This window comes from Ziziphus jujuba, chromosome 12, assembly GCF_031755915.1.
Source record: "Ziziphus jujuba cultivar Dongzao chromosome 12, ASM3175591v1".
NCBI lineage: Eukaryota > Viridiplantae > Streptophyta > Magnoliopsida > Rosales > Rhamnaceae > Ziziphus > Ziziphus jujuba.
In genome coordinates, this window is record NC_083390.1 from 26,187,250 (window position 1) to 26,197,680 (window position 10,431).

Here is a 10,431-nt window from a genome sequence, read left to right on the forward strand (position 1 = left end):
ACAATACTTATATGACAAGTGGGTCTTTCTATTGGATTACCTCGTCCCCGAGCTTGAGGTTTTAATTTTTTTACAATAATGCCTTCTTTGACTTCTGCTTTACTAATTTTTAACTTTGTTTTGGTGAAACCTCTATTGTGATTAGCATTTGCTGCTGTAGAAGAAACCAATTTTAAAATGGGAGAACATGCTCGATAGGGCATGAGTTCGAGTATCATAAGTGTTTCTTCATAAGAATGCCCACGAATATGATCAATTACTCTTTGTACTTTGTGAGCAAACATATCTATAAATTCACCTATAGCGTATTCTTCTATATATCTATCCGTCTTTTTCTTCTTCCTCATAAGGTTTACCTCTTACTAATGAACAATAAGTATCTATATTCACTTTTTGTATTTATTAAAAAATTATTAACGACGAGATCTATTATCATTTTTTTCATGTCCTCGAAAACTTAGAGTAGGCAAAAATTCTCCCAATTTATGTTCTGCCATACGACCTGTTATATAAATTGGCAAATGCTCCTTTCCATTATTTCTTTTTCTGCTTTTGTGTTAAGCGTATTTATTTTTCTTAATAAATGGTTCGCTACAAAAGGATTTTTTTTTTAGTGAACGTGTCACAATTAATTACTCCTATTTTTGTTTGTTTGTAAAGACGAAGAAACAAATTCTATTTACTACGGCGATGAAGAATCAAATTATCACTATAATTATTCCTTTTTCTACTTCTTCTTCCAAGCGTAGGATAACCCCAAGGGGTTGTGGGTTTTTTTCTACCAATTGGGGCCCTCCCTTCACCACCCCCATGGGGATGGTCTACAGGGTTCATAATTACTCCTCTTACAACAAGACGTTTATCTAGCCGACATTTCGTTCCGGTTCTACCCATACTTTTCTGGCTCACCCCAACATTCCCCACTTGTTCGACTGTTGCTGAGTAGTTTTTGGGTATCAGATGGACCTCCCCTGAAGGTAATTTTAATGTGGCCGATTTCCCCTCTTTTGTAATCAGTTTCGCTATAGCACCTACTGCTCTAGTTGATTGTCCACCCTTTCCAAGTGTGATTTTTATGTTATGTATGGCCGTGCCTAAGGGCATATCAGTTGAAGTAGATTCTTCTTTTTGATTAATCAAAACCCCTTTCTAAACTGTACAAGTTTCTTCCAAAGCATATGGCTTTCTGGATGTAGATGATGATATCTATACAGATGGATCTTATATATATCGTATAATTCTTATATATATCATATAATGAAGTACCACATGAGTGGATATATAGGAATCAAAATCTGCCGAATCACTCATGTTATGATCTTCTACATCCTAGGTCTTCCTGTTCCATCTGCCTTATGTTCTTCATGTAGCATTCAGACCGAATGACTCTATGAAATTACGTCGATACTTCCACATATTAAGGGTAACTTAGGAGACATCTCTATTGGTCCCCCCGGGAATCCTTAGAATTACCACTGCTTGGCTTTCAATTTGTCTCTGACCATCAAATGAAATGTGAAATAACCCATTATCCTCTCTTTGAAACAAGGGGTGCTTCTGATTCTGTCGGTGCTTGTAATAATTTTATCTTCTCCATATTACTATATCTCTAGAGTCAATAATATAAGGAACTACTGAACTCAATCACTTGCTACCGTTACTCTTCAATTTTCTATCGAGGTCTATTCTTTAGAGGTATTCAAATTGGATCAATGATCGATTTCTAGGTTTCATCGTAAACCTAAGTGGTTACTTCGAATTACGTAAATCAATAGTTCAAACCGCACTTAAAGGTGGGGCATTTCCCATTTTTATAGGAGCTTCTTTACCAGAAACAATGGTATCTTCAATTATAGCCCCTCTAGGATGTAAAATGTATCTTTTCTCACCATCCCCACAGTGTATGAGACAAATGTATGCATTTCGATTAGGATCTAGAGTTATGATTCTAACATATATGTCTTTTTCATTCCATCGAAAATCGATTTTACGGTATAAACGCTTATGACCTTCCCCTCTATGCCCTGCGGTAATGATTCCTCTGGCATTACGACCTTTACCACAACGATGCTACCCATAGATCAAATTATTTCATGGATTGGATTTCACTTGATTATCTACGGCTCCTTTGCATGTGCTCGGGGTAGAATAAATATATCGCCATGCTATTAAGTATTTTGATTTAAGTTATTTTCTTTCTAATAGGTGGAATAGAATAAGTCGGTTGAAGTGTAATAATCATACATATGTAATGCATTGTATATCCCATAATAGGTCCCATTATTCTACCCTTTCCCAAGAGTCGATGACTATTCATAGCTATTACCTTGACACCAAAGATGAGTTCGACCTAATACTTTATTTTGTCCTAGTTGATCCTGATTCGACATTAGAAGTATATTGATTTTTCAACACTAACCGAATATTTTTGTATGTAAATACTGCATATTTGATTCCATCCATAAATCTATTTTCTTCCCTATGAGTTCTAGTCTCAATAAGAATGCTAGTTATTACTGTTCATATCTTATGATATGAATATACCACACCAATTTGTTATGTATGGATGATGAGATTCCATTGATACAGAGCCAATTCCAATAGACTTATTTTATTGGAGGGTCCCATTGGCATGCATTCAGTAGGAATTGAACCTACGAATTCGCCAATTATGAGTTGGGCGCTTTAACCATTCAGCCATGGATGCTTAGTGAGGATCCTCGTACATGGTGAATAACCAAATTCCAATTCAAATGAAATCTTTGGGATAAATCAATGCAATTTAGGAGGACTCAAGAAAGGACATAAATTCAAATCCTGGATTTTTGAATTAAGAGAGATATTGAGAAAAATCAAGAATTCTCATGATTTCTTAGATTCATGGACCCAATTCAATTCAGTGGGATCTTTCATTCACATTTTTTCCATCAAGAACATTTCATAAACTCTTGGACTCCCGAATTTGGAGTATCCTACTTTCACGCAATTCACATTTATAGGGTTCAACAAGCAATCGATATTTCACGATCAAGGGTGTAGTATTATTTGTAGTAGTGGTCTTTATATATCATATTAACAATCAAAAGATGGTCAAAAAGAAAAAATCTCTATTTGATAGAGCTTCTTCCTATACCTATGAATTTCGTTGAACCCAGAAATGATACATTAGAAGAATCTTTTGGGTATTCCAATATTAATAGGTTGATTGTTTCACTCCTGTATCTTCCAAAAGGAAAAACCATCTCTGAGAGCTGTTTCCTGGATCCGAAAGAGAGTACTTGGGTTCTGCCAGTAACTAAAAAGTGTATCATGCCTGTACCTAACGGGTTTCACGGTGATGGAGGAACTGGATCGGGAAAAAAAGGGATTCTAGTTGTAAGATATCTAATGAAACCATCACTGGAATTGAGATCTCATTCAAAGAGGAAGATATCAAATATCTGGAGTTTCTCTTTGTATATTCTATGGATGATCCGATCCACAAGGAACATGATTGGGAATTGTTTGATTGTTTTCTTCGAGGAAAAGGCGAAACATAATCAACTTTAATTCAGGATAGCTATTTGAAATCCTAGTGAAATACTGGATTTGTTATCTTATGTTTGCTTTTCGTGAAAAAATAGCAATTGAAATGGAGAAACAATAAGGTGCTGGGTCAACTATTCAATCAATTGATATTGAGCATGTTTTCCATCTCTTCTTGAGAAACAAGTGGGCTATTTCTTTGTAAAATTGTGCTTAATTTCATATGTGGCAATTCCACCAAGATCTCTTCTTTAGTTGGGGGAAGAATCGGCACGAATCATATTTTTTAAGGAACATAATGAGAGAGAATTGGATTTGGTTAGGCAATGTGTGGTTGGTAAACAAGGATCATTTTTTAGTAAGGTACGGAATGTTTCATCAAATATTCAATATGATTCCACAAGATCTAGTTTTGTTCAAGCAACAGATTCTAGCCAATTAAAAGGATCTTCTGATCGATCAAGAGATCATTTCGATTCCATTAGTAATGAGGATTCAGAATATCACACATTGATCAATCAAAGAGAGATTCAACTACTAAAAGAAAGATCGATTCTTTCGGATCCTTCCTTTCTTCAAACGAAACGAATAGAGATAGAATCAGACAGATTCCCTAAATGCCTTTCTGGATAATCCTCATTGTCCCAGCTATTCACGAAATATGAGAAGCAGATGAATGATCATCTGCTTCCAGAAGAAATATAAGAATTTATTGGGAATCCTGCAAGATCCATTCATTCTTTTTTCTCTGACAGATGGTCAGAACTTCATCTGGGTTTAAATCCTATTGAGAGATCCACTAGAGGTCAAAAATTGTTTAAGAAAGAACAAGATGTTTCTCATGTCCTTTTCAGGCGATTGGAAAATAAAGAAATAGTTAATATATTCAATATAATTACGTATTTACAAAATACAGCCTCAATTCATCCTATTTCATCAGATTCAGGATGTGATATTGTTCCAAAGGATGAACTGGACAGTTCCAATAAGATTTCATTCTTGAATAAAATCCTTTTTTGGTTTATTTCATCTATTCCATGACCGGAACAGGGAGGGATAGATGTTACACCACGATTTTGAATCAGAAGTTCAAGAAGTGGCAGATTTATTCACTCTATCAATAACTAAGCCGGATCTGGTGTACCATAAGGTATTTGCCTTTTCTATTGATTCCTACAGATTGGATCAAAAACAATTCTTGAATGAGGTATTCAACTCCAGGGATGAATCGAAAAAGAAATCTTTATTGGTTCTACCTCTTATTTTTTATGAAGAAAATGAATCTTTTTATCGAAGGATCAGAAAAAAATGGGTCCAGACTTCCTGCAGGAATGATTTGGAAGATACAAAACTAAAAATAGTGGTATTTGCTACAGTGACATAATAAGGCAGTCAATCAATATAGATTGATCCAAAATCTGATTCAAATCCAATATCGCACCTATGGGTACATAAGAAATATACTGAGAAATGTATTGAATAGATTTGATCGCAACTTCGAATATGGAATTCAAAGGGATCAAATAGGAAATCATACTCTAAATCATAGAACTATAATGAAATATACAATCAACCAATAGTTAACAAATTTGAAAAAGAGTCAGAAGAAATGGTTCAATCCTCTTACTTTTATTTCTTGAATCGAGAGATCATGAAGCGAGATCCTAATGCATATAGATACAAATGGTCAAATGGGAGCAAGAATTTATAGGAACATTTGGGACATTTCATTTTTGAGCAGAAGAGCCATTTTCATTTTCAAGTATTGTTCGATCGATTACGTATTAATCAATATTTGATTGATTGGTTTGAGGTTATCGAAAAAAAAAGATTTGTCTAAGTCACTTCCTTTCTTTTTGTCCAAGTTACTTCTTTTTTTGTCTAAATTTCTTCTCTTTTTGTCTAACTCACTTCCTTTTTTCCTTTGTGAGTTCTGGGAATATCCCCATTCATTGGTCGTAGATCCACATCTATGAATGGAAAGGTCCGAATGATCAACTCTGCAATCAGTTGTTAGGATTAATAGGTCTTCAAATCGTTCATTTGAAAAAATGGTAACCCTTCTTATTGGATGATCATGATACTTCCCAAAAAGCGAAATTCTTGATCAATGGAGGAACAATATCACCATTTTTGTTCAATAAGATACCAAAGTAGATGATTGACTCATTCCATACTAGAAATAATTGTAGGAAATCTTTTGATAACACGGATTCCTATTTCTCAATGATATCCCACGATCAAGACAATTGTCTGAATCCCGTGAAACCATTTCATAGAAATTCATTGATATCTTCTTTTATAAAGCAAATTGACTTCAATTCTTGAGTAATCCACATCACTTCTACTTCTATTGTAACAAAGGATTCCATTTTTATGTGGAAACAGCCCGTATCAATAATTATGATTTGACGTATGGACAATTCCTCAATATCTTGTTCATTCATAACAAAATATATTCTGTGTGGCGGTAAAAAAAAAAAATGTTTTTTTGGAGAGAGATACTATTTCACCAATCAAGTTACAGGTCTCTAACATATTCATACCTAACAATCCTCCATAAAATGGTGACAAAAAGTGTAACTTGTACAAATCTTTCCATTTTTCAATTCAATCCGACCCATTCATTTGTAGAGCTATTTACTCGATTGCAGACATTTCTGGAACACTTCTAACAGAGGGACAAATAGTCTATTTTGAAAGAACTTATTGTCAACCTCTTTCAGATATGAATCTGTCTGATTCATAAGGGAAGAACTTGTATCAGTATCTCAATTTCAATTCAAACATGGGTTTGATTCACACTCCATGTTCTGAGAAATATTTACCATCCGAAAAGAGGAAAAAATGGGGTCTTTGTCTAAAGAAATGCCTTGAGAAAGGGCGGATGTATAGAACCGCCCAACAAGATAGTGCTTTTTCAACTCTCTCAAAATGAAATATATTCCAAACATATATGCCATGGTTCCTTACTTCGATAGGATACAAATATCTAAATTTGATATTTTTAGATATTTTTTCAAACCTATTGCCGATACGAAGTAGCAGCCAAAAATTTGTATCCATTTTTCATGATATTATACGTGGATCAGATATATCATGGTGAATTCTTCAAAAAAAAACTATGTCTTCCACAATGGAATCTGATAAGTGAGATTTCGAGTAAGTGTTTACATAATCTTCTTTTGTCCGAAGAAATGATTCATTGAAATAATGAGTCACCATTGATATTGACACATCTGAGATCGCCAAATGTTCGGGAGTTCCTCTATTCAATCCTTTTTCCTTCTTGTTGTTGCCGAATATCTCATTCGGACACACCATCTCTTTGTTTCTCGAGCGTATTGTGAGTTACAGATAAAGTTCGAAAAGGTCAAATCTTTGATGATTCCATCATACATGATTGAGTTGTGAAAACTTTTTCATAGGTATCCTACATCTGAAATGAATTCTTTCTGGTTAAAGAATCTATTTCTAGCGGCTCTAGAACAATTAGGAGATTCTTTATAAGAAATACGAGGTTCTGCTTCTGGCGACAACATGCTATGGGGTGGTGGTCCCGCTTATAGGGTCAAATCAATATGTTCTAAGAAGAAATATTTGAATATCAATCTCATCAATATCATCGTTTTAATAAGTATCATACCAAATCTCATCAATCAAATCACTTTTTTGAGAAATATGAGACATCTAAGTCATACAAGTAAAGAGTCTATTCATTGCTAATAAAAAGAAAAACCATGAATAGTGATTGGATTGATGATAAAATAGAATCCTGCATCTCGAATAGTGATTCGATTGATGATAAAGAAAGAGAATTCTTGGTTCAGTTCTCCACCTTAACGATAGAAAAAAGGATTGATCAAATTCTATTAAGTCTGACTCATAGTGATCACTTATCAAAGAATGACTCTAGTTATCAAATGATTGAACAACCAGGAGCAATTTACTTACGATACTTAGTCAACATTCATAAAAGTATCTCATGAGTTATGAGTTCAATACATCCTGTTTAGCAGAAAGACGGATATTCCTTGCTCATTATCTGACAATCACTTATTCACAAACCTCCTGTGGGGTTAATAGTTTTCATTTCCCATCTCATGGAAAACCTTTCTCGCTCCACTTAACTTTATCCCTCTCTAAGGGTATTTTAGTGATAGGCTCTATAGGAACTAGACAATCCTACTTCAAATACCTCGTGACAAACTCCTATGTTCCTTTCATTACAGTATTTGTGAACAAGTTGCTGGATTAAAAGGGTTTTCTTGTTGATGATAGTGATGATATTGATGATAGTGATGACATCGACCGTGAAATTGATACGGAGCTAGAGCTTCTAACTATGAAAAATGCACTAACTTTGGATATCATGCCGAAAATAGACCGATTTTACATCACCCTTCAATTCGAATTAGCAAAAGCAATGTCTCCTTGCATAATATGGATTCCAAACATTCATGATCTGGATGTGAATGAGTCGAATTACTTATCCCTCAATCTATTAGTGAACTATCTTTCCAGGGATTGTGAAAGATGTTCCATTAGAAATATTCTAGTTATTGCTTCAACTCATATTCCCCAAAAAATGGATCCCACTCTAATAGCTCCGAATAAATTAAATACATGCATTAAGATACAAAGGCTTCTTATTCCACAATAATGAAAGCACTTTTTCACTCTTTCATATACTAGGGGATTTCACTTGGAAAAGAAAATGTTCCATCCTAATGGATTCGGGTCCATAACTATGGGTTCCAATGTACGAGATCTTCCAGTGCTTACCAATGAGGCCCTTTCGATTAATATTGCACAGAAGAAATCAATTATGGACACTAATATAATTAGATCTGCTCTTCATGGACAAACTTGAGATTTACAATCCCAGGTAAGATTGGTTCAGGATCATGGGATCCTTTTCTATCAGATAGGAAGGGCTATTGCAAAAAATGTACTTCTAAGTAGTTGCTCCATATATGCTATATCTATCTACATGGAGAAGAAATCATGTAACGAAGGGGATTCTTATTTGTACAAATGGTACTTTAAACTTAGAACGAGCATGAAGAAATTAATGATACTTCTTTATCTTTTAAGTTCTTCTGCCGGATCGGTCGTTCAAGACCTTCGGTCTCTACTCGGACTCGATGAAAAAAATGGGATCACTTCTTAAGGAATCATTGAGAATGATTCTAATCTAGTTCATGGCCTATTAGAAGTAGAAGGCATTTGGTGGGATCTTCATGGACAGAAAATGATTGCAGCCAGTTTGATAATGATCGAGTGACATTGCTCCTTCGGCCCAAACCAAGGAATCCCTTATATATGATGCAAAATGGATCTTGTTCTGTCATTAATCATAGATTTCTCTATGGACAATACAAATTGGAATTTGAAGAAGGGGAAGGAGAAAGAGTCCTTGACCCACAACAGATAGAGGAGGATTTATTCAATCACATAGTTTGGGCTCCTAGAATATGGCGCCCTTGGGGCTTTCGATTTGACTGTATCTAAAGGCCCAATGAATTGGGATTTCTCTATTGGGCTAGGTCATTTCAGAGCAAGCAGATCATTTATGATGAAGAGGATGGGCTTCAAGAGAATGATTCAGAGTTCTTGCAGAGTGGAACCATGCAGTACCAGACATGGGCTAGATCTTCCAAAGAACAAGCTAATTCATTTGGGACCATATAGATCCACTTTTTTTCTAATCAAAGATCCGCCTATTGTCTCTGTATTTTAACATCGAGAAATCTTTGCCGATGAAGAGATGTCAAAAGGACTTTTTACTTCCCAAACAGATCTTCCTGCATGTATATATAAATGGTGGTTTATCAAGAATACGCAAGAAAAGTACTCTGAATTGTTGATTCATCGCCAGAGATGGCTTAGAACCAATAGTTCATTATCTAATGGATTTTTCCATTCTAATACTCCATCCAAGAGTTATCTTTATCTATCAAAGCTGTTCCCATCTAACGGAATGTTATTGGATCAAATGACAAAGACATTGTTGAGAAAAAGATGGCTTTTCCTGAATGAAATGAAAATTGGATTCATGTAACAAGAGAAAGGTTTCTCGTTACCTAGCCGGAAAGATATGTGGCCATGAAACAGGGATTAAATGGAACAAAACTGATCGAGTGGTAGAATCATGGAAACACCTGTATCTTCCATATTTTGGACCTCAGCTCCATGGAACAATATACTACTGCTGCAACATGGAAGAATTGAAATCTTGGATCAAAACATTAGGGATGGATGGTATGAACTGCCCAAACAAGAATTCTTGAACAGCAAACAACCAGAGCTATTACTCACTATATGAAAACATTTCCATTAATAAAAGTAGTAAATCCATTGGAAAATCAAAAATACGCATGTCGGATGAAATGGTTGTTGCTATATGCTACAATAACGAATCATTGGTTTAACTAAATAACTAAATAAAATAAATAGAAATTTCTTTTCATCTCAGGTTGACGGATCTTCTCAATTGACCCCTATATGGATAATACACATTTCAGTTGACCGACTACTTCTAATTATTTCGAAGCAATCCACAAAGCAGTTCATCCTATTAAGATATTCACGACCAAGAAGTACTGGATTCTCTTTTGAATAGGCCCTGAAAGGAGAAGGAAGGTTGGAATGCCAACATACGTCTATTATTGAATTCACCCTACCGAATAGTACCAATTTTGGGAAGGTCCAGCTCCAAAGTCACTGAATGGGTAAGTCGCCAATCCCTAAAACGGACTATGTAATGTACTTTATCTGCTTGGTTATGCGAGGGCATTTTACCAGAGGTTTCTATTGTATCAATCTACCCTTGTGTGATTCCTGTTGAAGCATATACTCGGGGGGTGGGGTGGGTGCAGGATGGATGATTTCAAAGCGGACTCC

The 10,431-nt window shown here is 35.1% G+C and overlaps 2 pseudogenes; one reads left to right on the plus strand and one right to left on the minus strand.

Moving 5' to 3' along the window:
- Positions 1–539: 539 nt before the first annotated feature.
- On the minus strand, positions 540–2,390 carry LOC125418522 (large ribosomal subunit protein uL2cz/uL2cy-like; annotated as a pseudogene).
- Positions 2,391–2,803: 413 nt separating this feature from the next.
- LOC125419282 (protein Ycf2-like) lies at positions 2,804–9,589 on the plus strand (annotated as a pseudogene).
- The last annotated feature ends 842 nt before the right edge of the window (positions 9,590–10,431 follow it).